A 24,654-nucleotide genomic window follows, 5' to 3' on the forward strand; every position below is an offset into this window, starting at 1 on the left:
TCTCAGCGTAGTAGTTCCAGTCTAAAATATCACTTAAAGGCAAAACACACAACTGATAGCAGCAAGTCATTCAAGGAAACAGACAGTGGAGCGAGGCTTCTACATAAAAACTACAGAAAGATGCTGATGTTAAAAGTGTGTTTGCACAACAAATGTTATGGCACTTTCATTCATATGGCAGCACATTTACAATAAAGCTAAATGCTAAAAGCTATACGCTACTTTTGGATTCATTTTTGGATTCTGCGTACAAATGCGATTAATCGTGATTAATCAGGGAAATCATGTGATTAATTAGATAAAAAACTTTAATCGTTGCCCAGCCCTAATTTTTTTAATTTATTTTCCCAAGCCACGCGGTTGCCGACTCCTGAAATCGATGGATTGATATTTTGGATATAAAATATAAGTTCTAACGCGTCTTTTTCACCCTCAATTCTTTTTTAAAAATCTTCTAAATGCCCTTTTCTAAATACCCTGCAAGATGGCAACATTTTTTCCTCACTTTATTTTGCCAGCTTTGATTTTTCTCCCTTCTGTGGGAAATACAAGCATTTGTTTTGGTTCTGCCAGCAGACAGATCACACAGGGAACAAACCCCAAAATGCCCGCAGGGCAGCGAGCATTCCTGGAATGCTTGCATGATGGAGACGGTGCTCTCCATCTCCAAAAATGGTGTTATGGAGAGAAAGGACACACAAACACACACACAGAGGAAGTTCACATGCTTATTATAACTTTCTCAATGGAATTCATGCAAAGAATGCAACTTTTAACCCGGTTTCACAACACTCTCCTCCCTCCCCGGGAACAGTCACTGCCTCCCCGGGTGCGTCAGTTTGCGTCGTGGGCGCGATCATTACGCACGGCTCCGGTGTGCGGCAGGTGTGTTGGACCCACCCACTGAGCAAACTCCTGTCAGCCAGATAGGGCCAACTGTCAGTCTGCAGCAGAGCACCGCAGAGAGCAGGTAAGAGGCTGATTGTTTAACCTTGTTGGAGTTTAACCTTTAATCGCTGCTGGTTTAAACTTAATCACAGAAAGGTCACGGCGGGTTTCCTGGCGGAGGAGTTGAGGAAAGTGACCGTAAACTGTTTGGAGAAGTATTTTTAGAAGGTAATCAGCTGAGCAGACGGTCCACCTGCTGAAGGACAACAGGCAAAGCTAAAGAAACTGCTTCAAAACCGTCAGAAATGCGCATTATTCACCGCGATCCAACCTTCAGTGACGCATCATTTAGCTGAACTTTAGAATGAACGCGGTCTGTTAATCTTAATAAAGAGCATGCAAAACTTTCAGGCTACCGGCAAATGGTTCCATAAAATCTGATAAAATAATCTATGAGGCAATTAAAAATGAATAAAGTTCAATAACACATTAGCTACTGCGGATTCCTCCAGAACAGGAACTTCTGGCAGCACCAAAGCGATTAACAGCTGATCGAGGGTTTTCATCTTAAATAAATAAATGCTTTTGTAATGGTTTTGTAAATAAATAAAAGTTTAACAGAAACTAGATCAGATAATCGAGAGGAGTAAGATTCCCAAATCTATCCAATAAGTTTAGTAAAACATATTAAAGTAATTAATGAAGTTTGTTCACACTGCAGTTCATAGAATCTAATCTAAAATGAAACCTTTTCTGCACCTGTTTCCTTTTATTAGAAACTTATGAATGTCCGTTTTCGCCATCATGGGGTAAAAAAACTAAATCAAAGCAATGTGGTCGGATCTCAAAGTTGTGAGCTACTAACTTGGATGACAGTTGCCTCCATGTGGGGCACTTCCACCTCTGTGGGAACATTCCTCATGTCAGCACCATCACATGTTAGTGAATGCCGTTCATTTTGAAATCTTAATGTGGGTCTGATGCTGTAAATATATTATTGTGTGTGAGTTTTATGGTAATGCAGAGTAATCCCACAGAGAGGATTTTGGTTGACTTTTTGTCATAAGGGAAAACAAAGTGGATAGTTTGTTATATAAATACATTGAGAAAGTACCATGGAGCAGTTCAGTTCAGCTGTTACACTGTCATCATCACCGTCTGAGCACAGTTGTTTCAGCTTTAAGTTACGTCTGATTAAAACAGAGAAATCTCTGCAAGACCGAACTTGTGGCTTTAATTTTTCCCGTTCAGACACTCCACTGTTCTGGGTTTGTTTTTTCTCGCTTTGCACTCAGTCAAAGGGCGAGTGTGAGTGTACTCTGCACTCGGATAACAGCAGAGAAACAAGATGTTATCTTTATTTCAGGGTGGAGCACCCCTTGTTCGCCCTCCACGTAGAGCTGAAAGTATGATTGTTGATTAATGACATCCATGGCAATAAAATAAAAAAACGAGTTTGGGAAACTTAGCGCTACATGTTTCCTCAAGTTAGATGTTGAGTTTCTGCTGAAATGTGCGTTTGTTTTGGTTGACACAGAAGACACATAATGTAGCTGCTGTTTCTCACTCTTTGTAAGGTAAACATGCTTTCAGTATGAGGCCTCGTCTGCGTCTTCATTTCCCACCGTTGGTTCTGACATTTTTCATCTGTTTCTTTCTTTGTTTGCTACGACTGCTAATGCTAAAGCTAACCCGTCCCGCCGCTGAGATCGAGTACGGTCACGTGACCAGACCGCACGGCTGCGTCTGATTGGTGGAACACAGTCAGGTGGTAGAGCCTTTGGCGGAAGTCTCTCTCTCTGTCAGAATAAAACATTAAAATGAGGCGTACGCGGGGGGATAAAAATAATGAGGCGTAGAATACCAAAGAGGTAAGAAGAAAAGTAACCAGCTCATTGTAGCCTAATGTAGCGGAGTAAGAGGACAGTTTCTGCTGCACACATCTACTCAAGGAAAAGTAAAAAGTATAGAGAATTAAAACTACTCCTAGAAGTATAATGTTTTCAAAAACTTACTCAAGTAAATGTAACTCGTTACTACCCACCTCTGGAAGCGTTAAGGGTTAGCTAGCTTAATGCAAGTGTTCAAATCAATATTGGTAATTATAACCAGGTAATAGAATGACTAAAGGCTTTTTTTAGCCTGTAGCTTTTGGTAACCAGGACTGTCGCTGGAGTAATCCTGGATACTAATATGTTTTTAAATGTAGTCACAATTAGTGTTTCTTATCACCTCTTTGCCTAATTTGATCCTGAACAGTAAATAGAATAGAAAAATACTTTATTCATCCCCCAATGGGGGAAATTCCAATTAGTCAAGTAGCTCAATTATTTTTTTTTTTAAATATTTACAATGATTATATTAACAACAACAATAATAATACAAATTCTAGTTAATTAAAGGCTGCTTTAGATGAACTAGTGTGCAGAGATGAGCTTCAGCGTCTTGGGGTGTTGGGACAGCGTTGGTAACCCCAGCCCAAGCTAGCTTATTGCTTAAGTTGCTACATTTGCAAGCGTCATGGCAACAGTAGTCATGTCACCATTAACACTATGAGATGAATGACTTCAGGCAGATGCATGTGAACATAGATGCAACAACGACTGTCAAAGCAAAAAGCAATCAGGGCTATCAGCCAGGAATGTGATATTCTCGTGTTTAACTTGGGTCTGCACAGATTAGCATCTTCGCTGATATTCAGCTTGTTGACTGCAGGGTAGGGTATTTATCTGGTGTGTCCTGATTGTGTTGCATTGACTTTGTCCTGAGAGATTTCATCACGTTTGATTCTGTTTTTCCTTTTTTTTTTTTTTTTGTTTAAATTTCTCTCCCCGTCCATCCGTCCTGCCTTTCGCTTCTCCGTCATTCAGCTCCACCTGAGTGCAGCAGCTCAGATCTGTTCATCTGGGGCCTCAAACACACACCCTGTGTGTCTCTTTAATGCATTTTAATGGGACTGCATTCTTTCCCTCGACTCCAGCCCAGGAAGTTAACCAACCAGACCAACGAGAAAGCACAACGTTTCTCTGTCACAGTTCTGCTCAGCACACACCCGCCTCCCTTTCTCTGTCTGTCTCTCACGCAGAAGTGTTAATGTTAAAAACCCACCAGTGTTTTCATGTTCTACTGACCTTTTATAGCATAATAATGATGCAGGACAATGGTTTCCAGTGTTTTTCCCAGTTTCAGTCAGTGAGTGAACTCATTTTAGGGGCTTTTGGTACCATTTCTACTGAGACGATAAACTAAATGACTGAAGCCAACAAGCTAGCTGCTAACACTAATGAGATCTGAATTTTTCACACAGATAAGCCCACATAGCTGTCTGATATCAACAAGAGGCACGCCGATTTTTTTTTATTTTTTTTTCTCTCCCCCCAGTGGCCACTCATGGTATTGCAACAAAAAAATCCCCTGTGGCCCAAAAAGCATTTTCCCATAGACCGTGATAGAAAAAGAGATTCCTGTAAAACTGTTCCCAGGACGCCTCCAGCTGTAACCGCTGTTATTTACTAATCTTTGTATTCTATTTCTTTAAGTCATGGACTTTTTATCCGTCAAAAAGTTTTCTAACGGCCAGAAAAGCCCCAGAAAAGTGACTCTACTGCGCACATTTCGGCGTATGCGCCAGGCGAGCAACTCCATTGAACTCAACGGCGGCCATTTTGCGGTCCGGTATCCAGTTAATATAATACATCCATGTGTGAGACTAGCTTTGCAAGCTAACCAGCATGTTACTGATGTCAGACTTCATTCTTCTTTGAGAGTTTCTTAGGTGTTACCTGCATAAAGTTCGGCTGAATAACGCGCTTTGTCTCAGTTTGCGTATTCTTTAGTCTTTTATACATTCAGCGTGTGTTCGGGGTTCAGCTGAAACAGCTTCGGGTTGATCTTGGTTTCTTGGATCTGGATTATCCGCCTGTTTCATCAGTGAGAAGAAGTGTGGGATGTTTCCCAGAGAAACAGCTCGGGTTTGGACGTGAGAATGTGAACCAGATGTGGATTTTCCAAAACAAATGCTTCCTCCTCGTCTTTGAAGGTTTCCCGCCTGTTAAACTGTTAAACTACACATGGTTGAGAGTGATATCATTGTTTGACAAGGCATCGCACTTGGAAACGTCGTCTTCGTGTGTCATCTGCGTCTTCTGTAAAGGATGCTACTACATGCTGATGTGCTCTGACTCTGAGCTAAACTCTGGCTTTTAGGTATTTGTCTTAAACAAAATGTGGAAATGTTTACATGTTTGGTGTCCCGCTCACTTATTGTAGTTTTCACTTCATGCACTGATTGTTTAGATGAACTGATATTTAAGACCAGTTGTTTCTCTTTATGTTTGTGTGGGCATTGTGGAGCCTCATCTAAAGCTTCAGATGTCTCATTATGGTAAAAATTAGGTCTGGGCAACGATTAAAATGTTTAATCTAATTAATCACATGATTTCCCTGATTAATCACGATTAATCGCATTTGTACGCAAAAATCCAAAAATGAATCCAAAAGTAGCGTATAGCTTTTAGCATTTAGCTTTATTTTAAATGTGCTGCCATATGAATGAAAGTGCCATAACATTTGTTGTGCAAACACACTTTTAACATCAGCATCTTTCTGTAGTTTTTATGTAGAAGCCTCGCTCCACTGTCTGTTTCCTTGAATGACTTGCTGCTATCAGTTGTGTGTTTTGCCTTTAAGTGATATTTTAGACTGGAACTACTACGCTGAGAAGACAATTCAACTTGGCAGTGTTTACAGATGACTTTGGTTCTGTCGACTCCGCCGTCTGGAAGAACTTTAAAATGAAAATGGCCGAGTAAAAGTTCCGTACCCTTCTCCATGTTTGGTGGATCCGCCGATTACTTTCTTTTCCTGTTCCACAGCAGACAGCAGCAGACTTTTACAAAATAAAAGCCTGTGAGCAACAGACTTTTACAAAATAAAATAAATAATAAAACCTGCGTTAATGAGCGATCAAATATTTATAGGCGTTAAATAATTAACAAGTTAACGCGATAATAACGAGTTAACTTGCCCAGTCCTAGCAAAAAAACTAGCCCAAATTACAGATGATGTCATTGTTTTCATAAAAACGTGCGCCTCTTCCTGCAGATACCTGCCAGGTATGTGTGTGTGTGTGTGTTCACATGCACCAAAACCTCCATTAGCTTAACTTCTGGCTCTGTCGTAAAGGTAAAAAGATGATCTCAGCGCACACTTACTCACTCGATGTCAACACCGTGGTGACAGCTTTCGACACATCGTCTATGAGCTGAATGAGAATTAAACTGAGAGGCTTAAACAGATGCCTGAAAACATAATATTCTCTTGTTGGTAAAAGGCAGGATTTCCAACTGGATGTTCCCACACAACATGAAGCAGTATAATCCCGTGGCTGAGCTCTAACTTTGTGTTCAGGGTGTTTTCTGTCTGTCTATAAAAACATGTCTATGTCTGCGTTTGCTGTCAATCTTCATCAAGCTTGACTGCAGTTCTTTTTCATGTTTGAAGTGATTCCTGCCTAAGAAAACCATTAGATCTTCTTTTTGTACAAGCACTTTTTCTTCACTGATGTGTTGAGCTTGTGTTTAAAGGGGTTTTCCCCTCATATTCCACCAAGACTAAATTAAAATAAATAAAAAGAACACCAATGTACGCAGAGGCCAACAAAGTACCAAACTCTATAACGCTGTAAAATGTGAAATATGCTGTGCCACTGGCCAAATCTAAGAGTTCATCACCTTTTGGTGGTTAGGTGTGGTTTCAGGTGGGCAGGGCATTCTGATTCATTACTCCCACCAGTATTTTTAGGGCTGGGTTGGGTGATTTGAGCAGGAATGCTCTCTAAAGCAGTCAAAGTATTTGGGCTGCTTTGTCCCTAGGTTTAAAACAATCCTTCTATTGTGTTCTTTTTCTATTGTCACCAAGTGTTAAGTCGCCTGGTATGAGAAACACCCCAAAGTCGCATCTGCTGCCTTTCGTTAATTAACAAGGTGGGATTGTACAGCTCTCCTTAGACCCAAGGAAAACCTACACTGGAAAAAATCTAAATCTTACCAAGTATATTTTTCTCACTAAGTATCTCATTACACTTGATATAAGACACAACTGCCAAGACAAGAACCATTTCAGCCAGATATAGGGACTTGTTTGAAGACAATACATCTGGAATATCTTGTTAAATGAAAAAGTCTTGAAAACAAATTGTTTTGAGTCATATTTCACATGAAACAAGCTTTTTTTTTTCATTTTAAGAGGTTTTTAAGCTAATTTCAAGATCACTTTTATCTCAAAAGTCCGAAATATCACATCTTATTTCAAGAAATCTTGACAAGCCGATTTTCACTAGTTCCATTGGCAGATTTTTTTTGCTTATTTCAAGCAAAAACGTCTTGTATTTGTTGTTTTTTTTACTTCTTTTTGGAGGGGCATTTTTTCCAGTGTAGACTCAAAGTGATAGATCACCCTTCATTGCTGGCTCATGCTTTTTAATGTTACGGTTAGTTATTGTAGTATCAGTTAACATCCAGAGTTATGGAGCTGTTGTGGCTTGCATTTTACATTTTAATTGTTACTATTGGGGAGCGTCCTCAACGGTGACTCATGGGAAAGTGGGGAGAAGGATGGCAGGTCTGATGACAGGCATTTTAGGAATGAGGGTGTGTTCTACAGGATAAAGGATAGACACACAGATATATATACACACACGCACACTCAAACCTGTTTTAAATCGAAATGCACCTGTGAGTGAGAGCTTCCTGTGAACCTCTGGAACGTTTAGATACCCATATCAGTGTAGCGTAGTGAAGCATAAATAATGTTTAGTTGAGCTGTGAAAAGGTGATTCTGGCATGTGGGTTAATATTTCTCGAGTGACGTGACAAACATTCATGGCACGAGGAAACTCTGTAGTATTGCTCATGCATGAATTCACATTGTTTCGATGCGAACTCCCTATTTCTCAGACCACAGGTGTTTTGTGGATATTGGCAGGTTGGATCAAACTTTCCAGTCCAGAAAAAGAGGCCGATGTAATCATGAATAAGATGAGGTCTGAGCTTCCTTTGTTCGCACCATGACTCGGTAACATGGAGATACTCAGCTGAGTGAAACTCACCCCCGTGTCTTTCATCATCATGTTTTTCCATCTAATCCAACTCAACATTTCTCCATTTTTCCTCTGCAATCAACGTTAATACAACAAAAAGAGGAGATTGGATTAAAATCAAATTTCTCTAGGTGTAAAAGCACCAAATGAGCTCATCATGATTGCTGCATTGCATCAGCAAAATATGATGGTTATGGCTGTTTATTAAAGCGCTCGAGGAGCTGAAGTCGCCGCAGTTTTCTTCCCAAACAGTAGATGTCTCCACTGAAAAAAATGAGCAAACACGATTAGTTTCAACTTGTGTTTTGCGTTTAAGTGGGATTTGGTGTTTTTGTTAAGATTAAGATTACTTTATTGTCATGTAGTCACACAAAATTACTCCTGTTGGCAACATGCACAGGGTCACACCATGGCTGTATTATATTATCTGGATACCGGACTGCAAAATGGCCGCCGTTGATTTCAACGGAGTTGCTCGCCTGGCGCATACGCCGAAAAAGTTTCTGACTTCCGGGGTTACTTCCGCGTTATGCGGCCTATAGAGCATGCACAGTAGAGTCACCCCCCCATGGTGATTTGGGGCCTCCCATCATACCCCGAGGCGATGAGGACGTGCACGTACACAGCTGTGACGTCACGCTGGGAAAAGAGATTTTTCTGGGGCTTTTCTGGCCGTTAGAAAACTTTTTGACGGATAAAAAGTCCTTGGCTTTGTTCGAAACCGCATACTACTCCTACTACTCCTACTTACTTTTTGAGTTAGTAAGCGAGTTTGAGTAAGCGAGAAGTTCCCGGATGCATACTAGATTCTCCGAAATGTTGGGTATGCATCATGAGGTTACTACTCATACTCAAACTACCCAAGATGCAACGTAACGTGACGTCGCCGATCGTCATTTCCTGTCAAAACGGCAGTTTCAAGCTAGCTACAACGAGGGTAGGTTCACTTCCTGTTTTCAAAACAAAAGCACCAATTGTATCGTAATGGCTTTCCCTATGATAAAAGGCAACGGGTATTTTATTTTGTGAAAATAACAGGAAGTGCGTTGCTCACTACGGCTAGCTTTAGTAGCGCCGAATTCGTGGGAACAAAATTGTAAACAGCCGGTATTTTGTCAGGTTTTCAACACGTTGGGGATCTAAACGACTACTTTCTCACCTGAAAATGTTTCAAATGTTGCTAAAGTTTACAGAGTTTAGAGCTTAAGAGAAATCAGCTTCAGGCCGGCTGATTTCGGCTCGGGCAGGAGCGAAATGCATTGTGGGTAAAGGCTCTGCACACTGTCTGATCGATCAGTATGCAGTATGTAGCATGCAGTATGCGGTTTCGAACACAGCCCAAGACTTAAAAATATCGAATGCAAAGATTATTAAATAACAGCGGTTACAGCTGGAGGCGTCCTGTGAACAGTTTTACATCTCTTTAAGAAAAACGCTTTTTGGGCTACAGGGGATTTTTTGTTGCAATACCATGAGTGGCCACTGGGGTAAAAAAATCGGCTTGATCCCCATCAAGTCCAGCGCCCTAACCACTCGGCCATGGCAGCCTAAATGTGCTTCTTGTCGTTTGTTACACGTTGGGTTTCAGGAGGTCCGATTTGGAAGGAAGAGTTGTTGGAAGTTGTGAAGAAATATGTCAACGAGGGAATCCAAGCGATAGAATCGCACCTGTCCTCCATTAAGAAGTTGAAAGCATCACATTCTGACATTTCAGAATGTCATGCCGCCCCCCCGCCCCCCTCGGCATGATGCTCAGGCTTAGGTTTTAAGGTCAAGCGTGTGTTTTGGAGCCAAGTTCCTACATGTTGTCGTTTCTCCTGCTAATGGACTCCTGAGTGTCTAATTATTCATCTGCATCGTTTACAGCTTCTCCTGGAATGCATCTTAGTTAATTTCCTTGCATTTTATAGCTCCTGGTGTTTCTTTTTTCTTTCCTTCAAGTTTTAATGAGTGTTTTGCATTATGCAGTACCTCCGGGCTTCAATTTGGCATCTGGGAAAGTTGGCTTGACTCCAAGATCGTGGTCACTCATTGCTTATTACTCATTAAGCGTCGTCAGAGGGCCGAGTGGGTGCTGGCTGAGTGGGTGGTGGGTGGGAGTTGTAGTGCTCGGAGAGCCAATGTTGTTTTTGTTGATGTTCTACTTTTGAAACGGCAGAGTTTGAAACAGAACTACTCTGCTGTCTTTCCTTCTGTTCACATTGTGGAGTTATTTTCTGTCCTCTCAGCCCCAGCTGGTCGAGGCGGATGGCTGCCCTCCCTGGTTCTGGTTCTGGTTCTGATGGAGGTTTCTTCCTGTTCAAAGGGAGTTTTTTTTCTCTCCACAGTCGCCTCGTGCACGCTCAGGACGGGAGATTGCACTGAGGACAAGTTTCAGTGCAACCTGTTGGTTTCCTTAGCTAGGAAATGAGGAATTGGACTAATTTTGAATTTGATTAATTGGCTTGAATTGGACTGTATTATTGAAGTGCGTTGAGACGACATTTGTTGTGATTTGGCGCTATATAAATAAAATGGGGCTGGGCAACGATTAAAATGTTTAATCTAATTAATCACATGATTTCTGATTAATCACAATTAATCGCATTTGTACGCAAAATCCAAAAATGATTTCAAAAGTAGTGTATAGCTTTTAGCATTTAGCTTTATTTTAAATGTGCTGCCATATGAATGAAAGTGCCATAACATTTGTTGTGCAAACACACTTTTAACATCAGCATCTTTCTGTAGTTTTTATGTAGAAGCCTCGCTCCACTGTCTGTTTCCTTGAATGACTTGCTGCTATCAGTTGTGTGTTTTGCCTTTAAGTGATATTTTAGACTGGAACTACTACGCTGAGAAGACAATTCAACTTGGCAGTGTTTACAGATGACTTTGGTTCTGTCGACTCCGCCGTCTGGAAGAACTTTAACATGAAAATGGCCGAGTAAAAGTTCCGTACCCTTCTCCATGTTTGGTGGATCCGCCGATTACTTTCTTTTCCTGTTCCACAGCAGACAGCAACAGACTTTTACAAAATAAAAGCCTGTGAGCAACAGACTTTTACAAAATAAAAGCCTGTGAGCAACAGACTTTTACAAAAATAAAATAAATAATAAACCCTGCGCTAATGCGCGATAATTAATGCATTAATTAATATTAATCAGGGAAATTATGTGATTAATTAGATTAAACATTTGAATCGTTGCCCAGCCCTAGTTATGATGTAACATGTAGACATATGTAATTGGAATGCCCAGCTGAGTCTTACTCTTCTCTGAAGCATTGGATCACTCACAGATGAGCCATCCACCGATCACTTACACCAGGGATGTCCAAAGTCGGTCCTCGATGGCCGCTATCCTGCAGGTTTTAGATGTTGCTTCAACACACCTGATTCAGAATAAATGGATCTCTTCAACAGATTGTTAAGTTCTGCAGCAGCCTGTTAATGATGTCTTGTGTTGAAGCAGGGAAACATCTGAAACCTGCAGGATAGCGGCCCTCCAGGACCGACTTTGGACATCCCTGACTTACACCGTCACAGAAGTTAGCCTCACCCTGTGGTTGTTAGAAAGCCACAGTTCAGTGTAATACTCAGTTCCCTGATATTCGAGGGCTTTGTGGTGCTGCAGCAGTATTTTGAAGTTCCATTGCTGCTTTCACTTGAGGAAAGTCGTTATTCGATGGACCACAAAAGGCCGCTCGACAACAACAACGACGACAACAAAAAAACGTGGACAGGATGTAATTATCATTTTTAAATATCGATTCAGCGTCCAGTGTTGTTCCTTTTCTGATTAGGCAGTGCGGCGGCGTCTAAAGTGACTTTGTGCCTGTCTGCGTGAATACCTTCTCTCCCGTGTACGCTGGCTGTCAACAGGTCCGCCCGCCTCGTCTTTGTGTTGTTTCTGCCTGTCTTGCACATGACAGCTCCAAGACATTTTAATCATTTCTTTTAGGCGCGTCCTTGGGAGGAGCTCATTGTTCGCAGACTGCACACCTGTGTGTCAGCTTGTGTTTGTGTGCGTCGGGACGTGGTTGACATGGTTATTGACGGCGTGGCTAGACATCGTGAACTCGGGACGATTGAATACAGATGAACTGGTCTGCTTGAGTTGAATGGGGAGGAGCAGAGAGAGAGAGAAAGCAAATACAGGAGAGGTGGTATGTTGCTTTTCGCCCCATCGTGCGCTGCAGACAAACTGGTTCTACTGTTCTGTGATGCCGGTGTGTTTATAGAGGGGAACAGTGTCTATACAGTGCGCACTGGAATACAACTTGGGTTGTAACATATTGACAATGCTGCAATGCTTTTACTTTATGTAAAGCATTTTGAATTGTTTTGTACATGAAATGTGCTATACAAATACATTTGATTTGATTTGACTTAATTAATCCTGTAAGATCACCCTGAAAATGGTACAAACTGGGTTTTATCATACAGACTGGTTGTACTTTTATATCAAACTATAATGGAGTTATAAATGTTTTCTAAAAGGACTTGGTGCACTTCGCTGTTCAGGCTGCTTTTTGTGCATTAGGCCCATTTACATCCAGCGCAGTAGAAAAGTAACATTGTTTGGCCAACGTTGCAAAGAGCTGCGCAAAGCCGGGCTCATTCTGAGTTTCTTTTTCCTCAAATTTATGGTTTGGAATTACAGAGAAATAAAGCATTTTCTCTGTAGTTGGCTGTACTTAAAATGGGGTTACATGTCACTGAAAGGATCAGTACAGTTTACACTACGGCTGTGTAAACTGTGCAGACCGAGCAGCAAACACCGTAACAGGCGAGGCTGTCGGCAGGCGGCAGCAGGGAGTAATACGAAGGGAGAGAAAATAGTGCCAAGGGATTGTGAGGTCTGACTTTTTCCTGGAGAACCATTTTGTGATGCAAATGTATTACTCTGTTGAACGCATATTGTTCTGAGAAGCAAATCGCTTTATTTTTTAAACCCCGGCCAACTAGCCGGAACTACTTTCGTCAACACCAAAACGAGGCTGGAACTCTGCTCACAGGACGCAGCAGGGGGTAAGAAGATGTTCATAAATGATGTTGCTGATATGGGATGTTATACAGCTTCATGTCAAAAGAGGCGAACTATCCCTTTAAGATAAACTTAGATAAAGTTGTGTGGGCATTGAGGAAGATGGAAATACTTCTGATGCACTTAACACATCACTCTCATTACTGAGCATAAGAGTGATGAACGTATTCTGCCTCCAGTCAACGAACATGAAAAGATAACCACAACACCCCCAGTCCTGATGCCCGTAGAGCCACTTTTACAGGACTGCATTTGTATTTGAAGGTTTAAACAAATAAAGATTATGTGGATGTGAAATTTGTGTCATCACTGGATGGATCAATCCAAGGAAAATCCGTCCCAAACAGTCTGGGGTGCAAACATGTGACTATAAAAGAGATGGTTACTCAATATCCTGTGGAAGAACTCTATTGTCCTCCATAGAGGCATGACCTCAACCCCTGGCAACTCCTTTGGGATCAACTGGTTTCACAATCCTGTAGAGATGTCTAAACAAGAGAAGATGTAGGGGTGGATTTATACCCGTTACAGAGAAACACAGAACAGAAGCTAAACTGAAACAGCTCTTCTGTGATTTTTCTTTGTTTCGTTATGTTTTAAGTGACACCGGAACACTCTTTTTATCAGTTGTAGTAAAGTTAGACGAGCAGATTAAAAGTTGTCATTCCATTGTTATGAAACACTGTAGATAGACGTCTCCTGCTGTTCACTCCCATTTTAAAGCTCCTACTGGTTCAAAGTGCAACTGGAGCTGATATACCAAAGCTGTGAGTCACCAACACAGTGTGCTGGGCAGGGCAGATATCCTGGTGTACTTCTCTGCAGGCTGATCTGTTTGCTGAGTAATGACACGTGTTGTTATTGTGACAGTGCAAAGAAAGCACGAGATTTAGCCCCACAGTCGGAACAAATTTGAATTTTAGTCTCAGGCTGAACAAAAAGGTGCAAAATAAGAGGGGTGAAAAGCCCCGCCGGAGTCTACCTTTTGTGTATTTCCTGAAAAAACAAAAGCGGTTGCCGTGGAAATACGGCGTAAAGACGGACTGTCAAAATGACAAAGATGTTTCTTGGTGAGTCATAACTTCCTGCGTGCAGACGGGTTGCCTCACCTGCTCCAACATGGAGAGTCTGCAGTGTCTCACCTGAAAAGAATGAAGCTCTCCTCAAGAGAGGGAAAGTAAGTGTCTTATCTGTGGAATTTTACTTTCACTGATGTTAGGTTTTGATTATTTGAAGGAGTTACTGTGAAGTTCTTTTCATAGTTGCGGTTATTTCGTTTTTTTCACTGGGCCGTCTGAAAGAAACTGCGATGTAACTACTGCAATTGGCTTCCTGTCCAGGGGTTTACTCACCCATCCCCTAATTAGAGCTGGGATCGACTTAAAGGGACAGTTCGCCTCTTTTGACATGAAGCTGTATGACATCCCATACTAGCAACATCATTTATGAACATCTTCTTACCCCCTGCTGCGTCCTGTGAGCCGAGTTCCAGCCTCATTTTGGTGTTGATGAAGGTCACCCAGGTTTATGAAAAAATATTTATGAAAAAAAAATATTAACATATGGTATTTTGTGGATAATTTTAGAAGGGGACAAAAATGTCCCTTTTCAGAAATTAAGGAGTTTTTTTTTTTTTTTAAATCAGGCATAACAAAAACATTAAAAATCCCTAAAAAAATCAATGTTGTTGCTAATCATTGACATATCCCAGACCTACTCAATAATTACCACTTTGCATTCCATATTTTGAAAATAGTGGTACCTAAAGGCTTAAAATTTGGGCTAAAAAGTTCAAATTGGCATCTAAAGGGTTAATTTTTAAAAAAAATAATTGATAAATTGGTAGTAATGATCAGAACTGAGGTGGAATAAAATATTTATGGAAAAAAAGTTAATTTTTTTTTAATATATGATGTTTTTAGGTCGTTTTAAAAGGGGACAAAAATGTCCCTTTTCAGAAATTAGGGAGTTTTTTTTTGTTTTTTTTTAAATCAGACAGCAAAAAAATTTGAAATCCCTAAAATCAATGTTGTTGCTGATTATCCCCACTCAACAATTCCACTTTCCATTCTATATATTGAAAATATAATAGTTTTTGTGAGTTTTTTTTTTTTAACAGAAATTGGCGTTTACATCATATAAACCAGTATTTAAAGGGTTAAATTTCTGAAAATAATTGAAAACTTGGTTGTTATGATCAGAACTGAAATAAAATATCTATCAAAAAAAAGCAGAAAAAATATTAACATATGATGTTTTTAAGTTGTTTTAAAAGGGGACAAAAATGTCTCCCTTTCAGAAATTAAGTTGTTTTAAATCAGGCATGAGGGTTAAGCTCTTAGCAACCCTAAACAGGCGGGTAAAGAAAATACATGAATGGATGAACTCTTACCTTATATCGTTAAACAAGTGTAAAATATAAAAGGCAACGTCATACTCATTGGAAATCCCACCTATGTCGTCAGCTGTGTTGTGCAACTTTCCATTCTTTTTATAGTTTTGGTTTTATTGCAGGATTACAGTCAAGGTTACAGCCGGTTCTACAACAGAGAAAGAGCGAGGTGACTGTAATACAATGCTCATAGGTCACTAAATCTAATCCTTTGGTGGCTACACCTTTTATGCCCAATGCTGACACCCTCGCCTGTAACCACTCAGTTAATTGTGGACTCTTCCAGAACATTTTTGCTTTTCTTCGCCTCCATTTTAGCTTTCTGATTGTGTTACTGGCATCAAATTGACTTAAATTCCTTAGATTTGTTTATGTTTTGGTCTGTAAAGACCCCGAAAACCATTTTATTCATACTTTGTTTGAACTGGAAATGGGATTTGTACACGTAAGTATTAAGATATGTAGACCAAATGCCTTTTTATGCTGCTGTATGTCATACCCTCTGGTATGTTGAGGACGTGGGAGAGTTTTTCTCTCAAAACTGATTAATGAAGCTACAGATAATTTAATCTGTAATTGGGATGCACCGGTACCACATTTTTTAAACCGACTACAAGTACAAGTACTTACCTCTTAGTACTTGCCGATATGAGTACTAATCAAGGCCATTGCAGTTCTTACAATTAAACACGTTTTCTTTTCTTTAGGCATATTTAACCCAAATACAACTGAACTTTATGCATTTTAGGAATATAAAACTACTCTGAGTCCAACATATTGTTTTAACATTTTAACTTTCACAAACACATTGCAGGAAAATTAAACTCTCTGGTATCGGTTCTGTAGTATCGGAACACTTTAATGAATACTGAGTACGAGCACACGTATCGGTGCATCCCTGATATGTGCTGCAGTTTATAGAAGAGTCAGTCTGCCCAAAATCTTTATCCCATTAATGACCAAACTCTCGTAAAGTCTTTCTGCTCTTTACTTGAGCTCCATTGAGCCAGTTGGTCAGGAAATCGTAACAAGCCTACGGCCTTGACGTCAGCTGATCTCATTCCTTAACCCCAAAAGATGAAAGTTTTTAGATGTTAAAGCTAACCTCACGATAAACTCTGGATGCTATTTTGGTCCAACAGTTTTCTTACTTTGAAGTGCGGTGAATAAAACGGCGTCTGGCAACATTTTAAACCTTTAATCTGATTTAATAACATCTTACCTGGTGTGTGTGTAAGTAAGCTCCTTCTTGTTTAGACATGAAAACAAACTATTACAATTGTCTAAACGCAAAGACACAAATGCATAAATGATCAGCTTCAAATCATTTTGTGTCACCATTTTCCTGAGTTTGGAGATTTTCTTCAGTTGAAAAAAAGCAATTTTTGGTCAGCTGTTTGACGTGTCTTTGTCAAACACAACACCCAGGTTTCTTAGGCTGGGTTTAACAGACTGGCCCAAGTCACCCAAGTACTGGTTAATCCCTGGAGTGGAGTCATCAGGGGCAATACCAGTATTTCTGTTTTGACCACATTTAGCTGCAAGGTGTTATCATTTAGCCATCGTTTTATCTCCACCAAACAATGAACTAAGGAATTTAGCCTCTGGAGCTCAGTTGGCTTGAAAGAGCAGTAAAGTGGGATATCATCAGCAAAACATGTGGTATGAAACATCAGAACCAATGCGAAGGGGTTTTTGAACATTTCTAGGGGTCGCCACTGAGCCATTTTGCTCCGCCCACACACGATACCCTTTACATACAAACGAGGTCATCAGGGTGGACGTGTGTGCCAAGTTTCATGACTTTGCGATGATGATAAGGCTTTCAAACCACAAACGCCATCACATGATTTTCACCGCCTGGCCACGCCCACACCCACACCCATTTGAGGTTTGAAAAAGTTGCCCAATGATTTCCCCCCCCCCATGTCTTAAGAGTAACCTGGCCAAGTTTGAAGTCTGTAGCATTAAATCTGTAGGACGAGTTCGATCATATACAAGGCGTGGAATTGGTCAAAAATGGCACCAAAGCTCACTTTCCATCCAAAATGGCCGCCTTCCTGTGGACGTGAGACCATGGCGGCCTGAGACTTATTTGTGCGTCTGGGCATGATGAATGAGTGTACCAAATTCCGTCGTCCCACGTGAAACTAAGCCCAATGCGGGGACCATTTTTAAGCATCGTAGGGGGCGCTACAGAGTCAATGAGCGACTCCCAAAAATATAAAGTTTAGATTCTTTCATGTCGTCGACTGGCAGGTGGCACTCGCAAAATTTCAAGAGTTTTCGAGCATCTTTTGCAAAGAATAATACGGCGGAATAATAATAAACCTTACAGATACAGTAGGGACCGAGCAGTCCCTAATAATACAGGACCCAAGACAGAACCTTGAGGGACTCCACACAACAGATCTGCGGACCTTATTTGGTTAGCTGTGACACTAAAACTACGCCCAGAAAGGTACGACGAGAACCAGTGTAGAACTGAACCTGACAGACCTACTCCGTGTGTCGTAAAAAGACGAGTAACCAGGAAGGTAGAGAATTTCAGGCGTGCATGTAGGCTCCACCCTCATTAAACCTGCCTGCTTATCAAGGAGTGTCTGATTTTTGGAGACCTGCCAATGTTATCAGGCACCACCCAGACACTCTCTAAGGTGGGAATTAGAACTCCTTCAGTATGTCATGAGGGTAGAAATTCAGCCAAACCAAACGTAGGTTTAATACATGTTTATTTAGTCTAATTTGTCACCATATTATTGATCTGGATTTAAATAAGCCGCCCAGCAAAATGTTTTGCATTTGGTTTGGAAAGATTCAGTTCAGAGGAACGTATGCAGCTCAGGAAACTCCTTTCAGTCACACCTTGTGTTTTCTGTCTCACCCAAAGACGTGCACACACTGAAAAAAACAACTTGTAAGATTTACTTAAAAAACCCTTTGTAAGTATTTGCACTCAAATTATTTAAGTAATATTTAATGCCGCAATATCAAGTAAATTTTACTTACCATAAAACATAACAGTTTTGAAGATATTAAGTAACATTTACTTAATTATATCTAAGTTTTAAGTTATATTTAGTTAAACAAACTAAGTAAACTGTACTTGTTTTTCATAGGCAGGAACATCATTTTACTCAAAATTTTAAGTAAATTTTATATAGCTGTAATTTAGTAGTCTAAAGTAACTTAGTAGATTTTAACGATACACTTTCAGAGTAAAGTTTATGTAGTATTTCTAGGTTCATGTACATACAACTATTAAACATTTAAATTGTATGAGGAAACCTAAGTAAAACTTACTCTTTCTCCATAATTCATGTTATTACGTTAATAAAACGTTTAATTTAAGAAGCTCCAGTTCTTACTGAATCTTAAAAATACAAGTTAGAAATGATGACAGTTACTCTAATAGGGTTTACTTCACCAAAAAGTCACTTTTTTCAGTGCACACACACACGAGTAAGCTGATCAATCAGGCTCACAATCTGTGACAGACCCTGGCCGCTCTGGCTGGATATTAACCAACCTGCCGGATCACATTCCCTCTGCCTCCGTCTCTTTCTGCCGGCAGGAGGTTGTAGTTAGGGTCATCTCCATGTACACAGCAGTGCAGCCCACCCATTCACACACATGCAAACCCAGAGAGAAAAGCCCCTGTGGTCTGAGCTCAGGCAGGAAATGAGTTCTTAGTCTGTCATCATGAGCGCTTCTCACTCTCCAGGTCCTGCAGTGAGTATTAGCAGAGATATTTTATAGATATAGTTTGTGTTTTAAATCACTGAGCTTGTTTAGAAGAAGTATCTGAAGAGTTAACGTGTGGTTTATTGATTTTCAAAGTCTTAAGATTGAAGCAATTTGCTTTTTTTTTTTTTCTTGTATCTATTGCTAACTAGCTGCTTACAGCTAGGTTTATCTTATCTTATCTTTTTTTGTCCATCCACAAACTTTAGCCTACATATATGAAGCAGGAAATGGGACGTCCGTTTGAAGAGTTACTTAATTGTGGTTGATGGCAAAACAAAATGGGCAATATTCTGATTTCAAAGCTTTGCTTAACTAGCCTGAAACACAATAAGCTAACAACCTTTCCTTATGATCTGAGTATGGGGTGTTTCTTTTGTTAAATGAAGCAACATCTTGCCTTTTTATAAAGGCAGAAACAGGCAGTAGAGCCCAATGTTGGGCAGTTTTCTTCATCCTGCTCCAGCTCTCACTGGATTTCTGACAGAAATGTTACCTACAAGCTGTTTGTCAGCTGTAGAAAGCGTGTAACGCATCAATGAATGGCTGGAAACAACCTCCAAACTTATTTCTCATGGACACGCCGAGCTTTGTATTTATTCTGCTTTAATCTTCCTCAAAACGTCATTTTTTTTATTCCATCCAAAAATCCATGAAGCATGTTAACATGGAACTAGAAAACATAAAAATACGGTAGACTCAAATGGGCTGAGGTGCTCTGAACATGCTCCAAAGTTCCACCTTTTTAAGTTTAAATTAATACAAACAAATTCCAAAGAAAGCCGCTGTCATTCGCGCATTTTTTCTGTCTGTTGTCGAACAAATGCGTCAGAAATTGAAACGGAAAATCAGCCAATTAAGAATCGTACACCATCAGTGACTTAAAGGCAACACCTGTGCTGTGATTATTCTGAGCGGCAGAATGTCTTGAATGTTTACGCCAACAGTCACCAGCATCGGGGCTTTAGACACACAGTCAATAACTCGGTTCTGCTCCAGTTCCTGTAACAGTTGGAGGGATAGTGATCAAGTTTCATGGCACAGTCAGGCTGCATGTAACCCTGCTAACGCACAATTTGTTGTGCAAACACACTTTTAACATCAGCATCTTTCTGTAGTTTTTATGTAGAAGCCTCGCTCCACTGTCTGTTTCCTTGAATGACTTGCTGCTATCAGTTGTGTGTTTTGCCTTTAAGTGATATTTTAGACTGGAACTACTACGCTGAGAAGACAATTCAACTTGGCAGTGTTTACAGATGACTTTGGTTCTGTCGACTCCGCCGTCTGGAACAACTTTAACATGAAAATGGCCGAGTAAAAGTTCCGTACCCTTCTCCATGTTTGGTGGATCCGCCGATTACTTTCTTTTCCTGTTCCACAGCAGACAGCAGCAGACTTTTACAAAATAAAAGCCTGTGAGCAGCAGACTTTTACAAAATAAAAGCCTGTGAGCAACAGACTTTTACAAAATAAAAGCCTGTGAGCAACAGACTTTTACAAAATAAAAGCCTGTGAGCAACAGACTTTTACAAAATAAAAGCCTGTGAGCAACAGACTTTTACAGAATAAAAGCCTGTGAGCAACAGACTTTTACAAAATAAAAGCCTGTGAGCAACAGACTTTTACAATAATAAAATAAATTTAAAAAAAAAATTGCTATAAAGTATTTATCGGCATTAAATAATCAAAGGGTTAACGCGATAATAACGAGTTAACCCTATTTTTTTCTTTTTTTTTTAAACAGAAGGGTTTGGATTGTAGGCGCAGGACCAACCTTTTGTTAAAGCTTTTCGTTGGTTCCTTATCATATAGAGTGCCCTGTAAAGAGTGGAACAAAGCATCCTTCCCTGTGCTCACATATGACGTATATTGTCAAACAATAATAATAATAATATTAGACCCAATAATTTCTTACCAAACCCCAAAGAGATACAAAATGACATAATGATGGGTGTCTCCGTAGCAACCGGGGGGGGGGGGCGTCCCCCCGCCACGCCCCGCCCGCCCCCCGGTTGCTACGGAGACACCCATCATTATGTCATCTGATGTGGGCAGATTGTGGGCGGAGCTACATGTTCAGAGTGTGATGTCACAAGGCGTCCTTTGATGACATCAGATCTGAATGTAGGGTACCTTCCAGAATGCATGAATGTTAAATTCATTCCTGTTCTGACTGTGAATCAGACGGCATATCTTCACTGCATACTCTGCACAGAGCTTACAATACTGACCAAAATCCACCTATAGTATTTAGCCAAAAGCTTAAACAAGCCACAACTAAAAATGTTTCTGCTTAAAAGGTTTCAAGGGTGTAAACCCGTTCAGGAAAACGACAATAAGGGACCCAAGGATCTTTATTCCAAACTGTGTTCTGTTCGCAAAGAAACACGAGAAATAGATCAAAAGAATGGCGCCCTGTCTCAGCAAAAGGATCAAGTCAACACTAAGCTGGAAAGTACCGAGGATCTACAGGAGAGATACAAAGAACTCAAAGCCGAGAGAAAGGCTGCGAAAGACGTTAACAAGCACTTGAAAAAGCGAGTCAAGCACTTAAATGAGAAATATCGGCCTCAAGCAGCTTTGGAAGAGAAATATCGGATGGAACAGGAGGGAAAAGACAACTTAGTCCAAAACAACACCGCTCTCCAGAGAGAAATCGCTGCTCTCGAGTTAAAACTAAAGGATCCCGCCGCTTTGGACGAGGAACACAGGAAACTGAAAATGGAGAAGGAAACCCTGACCCAGCTAAACAACCAACTGCAAAGGCAGGTTCAGGAACTCCAGGAGGAAAAATTAAAAGGAGATCCCCTGAGAGAGGAGTGTGAGAAAACCACGAGGGAGAACCAGTCTTTACGCCAGAGCAACGCAGATCTGGGGCAAACGCTTCGGAACTTACAAAGTAAACTTAAGTTTGAAGACACGATGAAGTTCAAGTATTCAGTCTTGAAAGCTGAAAAAAAGGCTATACTGGATTACAACTCCAAACTCCAGTTACAAATGCAGGAACTCCAGAGGCAGTATGAAAGTGCAAAACCCTGGATTGACGAAGTTAATACGAACAAACGTCAGCTGGATGCCGCTTGTGGTAAAAGGGCCGAGCTGGTGGCCGAATACGTGAAGCTCGACAACGAGCTCAACCAGATTAAAACCTTCCACAGCCAGAGTCACGAAATCCAGTCTGCCGCCATGATCGTTCACATCGAGAATCTTTGCCTCTCCCAGAAAATTCAGAAACTCCACAAAGAACTCATGAATTTTAAAAGCATGGAGGACAGCGAAGGAAGGAAAGAGACAACAGACAGCAAGGACTCTAGCAATGGGCTTCAGCAGCACCGTGAAATGATGAAACCGGACCCGACTCTCCCGTGTGTCCAGGGGGCCAACAGGGAGCCTGCTGAACCTATCCCAGGACCTCCAGGGAGGCCAACGAGAACCTTACAACGTGCTCCTCATCATTCCCAACCAACCATTATCCCAAGACCTCCAGGGAGGCCAACGAGAACCTTACAACGTGCTCCTCATCATTCCCAACCAACCATTATCCCAAGACCTCCAGGGAGGCCAACGAGAACCTTACAACGTGCTCCTCATCATTCCCAACCAACCATTATCCCAAGACCTCCAGGGAGGCCAACGAGAACCTTACAACGTGCTCCTCATCATTCCCAACCTACCATTTAAAAGTCAATCTGTCGGAGAGTACCTCTACTCTCTAAATATAATCATTTAGGTTTAATACTTATACATATGCAATTCTTAAGTATCTATTTATAACAGTATGTGCTGATGCTCCAAGTATTCCCCATAGTTGTGAATGTCTTTTATTTTCATGAGGTTTTTATCTCTATTGGCCCTACTACGAATGAGTGTGGTCCAGATGGGATAAAGTCAGACTGAAAATATTTGAAATCCAATTGTGGGTTGAGTTCTTGGAGCTCGTGCATAGGAATTATAACATAGATCACTTAAAAGACTTAAAAGTATGTATTGAATTTGCATTTTCAAATAAATAAGGAGGAACACAGCAACAACTGTTTAACGAAGCAAGATCTCGTAAAAACAAATATAATTGAGGCTCAACAGGTGCTACTCAAAGCAATAAATGAACACAACTAAAGGAAATCCTAACTTTGAGTAATTAATACCAGTCTTACATTCGCCGATGAGAAAAGGAACAAGCAAAAACCTGCGTAGAGCAAAAATACACTTTAGAGAGTAGCCTCTCTAAAACTAAATAAAATCTGAATAAAATAAAAAACAAAAAGACTAACTGTGAGTGTGTGTGAGGATTAGACTAATCTCCAGGTACAAACAGAGAAATCTAAGTTATAACAAACTAAACAAGTATCAACTGGTGCAGGCTGAGAAGAAAGCATGGACCAAATATGTGCATTAAATAAAAAAAATTAGATTTAACTTAAATTAGAAATTGAGTTGGTGATTCTTTTTTTATGTGTATTCTTTCTTTTTTATGTTCCATACTGCCGGTTTGCACTACTATAACTTTTTTTTAATCACTTTATTATGTTCCATACTGCTGTTTTTTGCACTACCACAACCATAACTATGCTGCTAACTTAACCTATACCTAACTTGTACATAACTTATACATACCAACCACACTGCATATTTGTTTCATATTTGCTTTTTATATACATATTTGTTTCATATTTGTTTTTTATATACATTTTTATTGGCTCTTCTAGTTTTTAGTTTTAGCTTAGTATATGTCTGTGTGCCCTGAATGTTTACGTTGTATCGATATGTCCTGTCCTATCTGTTGTGCCTGTGCACTTTATATGTCACCGTGGGAGTGTGTGAAACGTCCTCTCGATTCCCTTGTATGTTCGGCATGTGAAGGAATTGATAATAAAGCAACTTTGACTTTGACTTGATATGTTACTGTATAGCATTGGCCTGTTGGTCATTTGATCCAGATTGAACTAAGTTAAAAACTGATAAATGGACCTCATTAAATTAGATATAGATCCATATCTAATTTATAGTCAGATTAAGGTGTCTACATGCACTTAAAGGGGCACTAGGTAGCATTTTCACCTAAAATTATAGCCTTCAGGAGTTTAACAAAGGTTAAACAAGTCAATAGTAAGCGAATGAAGCCTGTCTCGCTCCCAACAGGGGTCTGTATGCTGAAAATCCCATATGTAACTTCGGCAGGAGCGACCCGCTTCTGAAGTGTCGTGATGCGCGAGAAGAGTCGTTTGTGTTTACGGCACTTAGCTAGGCACTGTATGCTAGCTGTAGTTGTAGGCTATGTGTTCGCTTGCGTTGAAGAGCCAACACCAAGCTTTTCATATTCTGCCTTTCACAGACTGAATATGAAACGTTCGATGTTGGTACTTCCCATCTTCGTGAAATTTCTCCAAGCGTGATCTTGTTCTTCTACCATAGTGATCTGCGTTTTAGATCGTGAAGAGACAGGTGATGATGGTGCTCTAATTCCTCCTGAGTTCGAGACGTAGCCTAGCTTCAGAAATACATGG

General features: G+C 40.5%; 1 protein-coding gene across 1 annotated transcript in view; it reads left to right on the forward strand.

The window, feature by feature from the left end:
• Positions 1-897: 897 nt before the first annotated feature.
• Positions 898-24,654, forward strand: part of LOC142372419 (uncharacterized) — a 78,309-nt gene continuing 54,552 nt past the window's right edge. The window contains exon 1 of the mRNA XM_075455318.1: positions 898-970. The gene's annotated coding sequence lies outside the window, so the exon portion shown is untranslated. The remainder of the gene's footprint in view (positions 971-24,654) is intronic.

Source organism: Odontesthes bonariensis, chromosome 22 (assembly GCF_027942865.1).
Source record: "Odontesthes bonariensis isolate fOdoBon6 chromosome 22, fOdoBon6.hap1, whole genome shotgun sequence".
NCBI classification, from domain to species: domain Eukaryota; kingdom Metazoa; phylum Chordata; class Actinopteri; order Atheriniformes; family Atherinopsidae; genus Odontesthes; species Odontesthes bonariensis.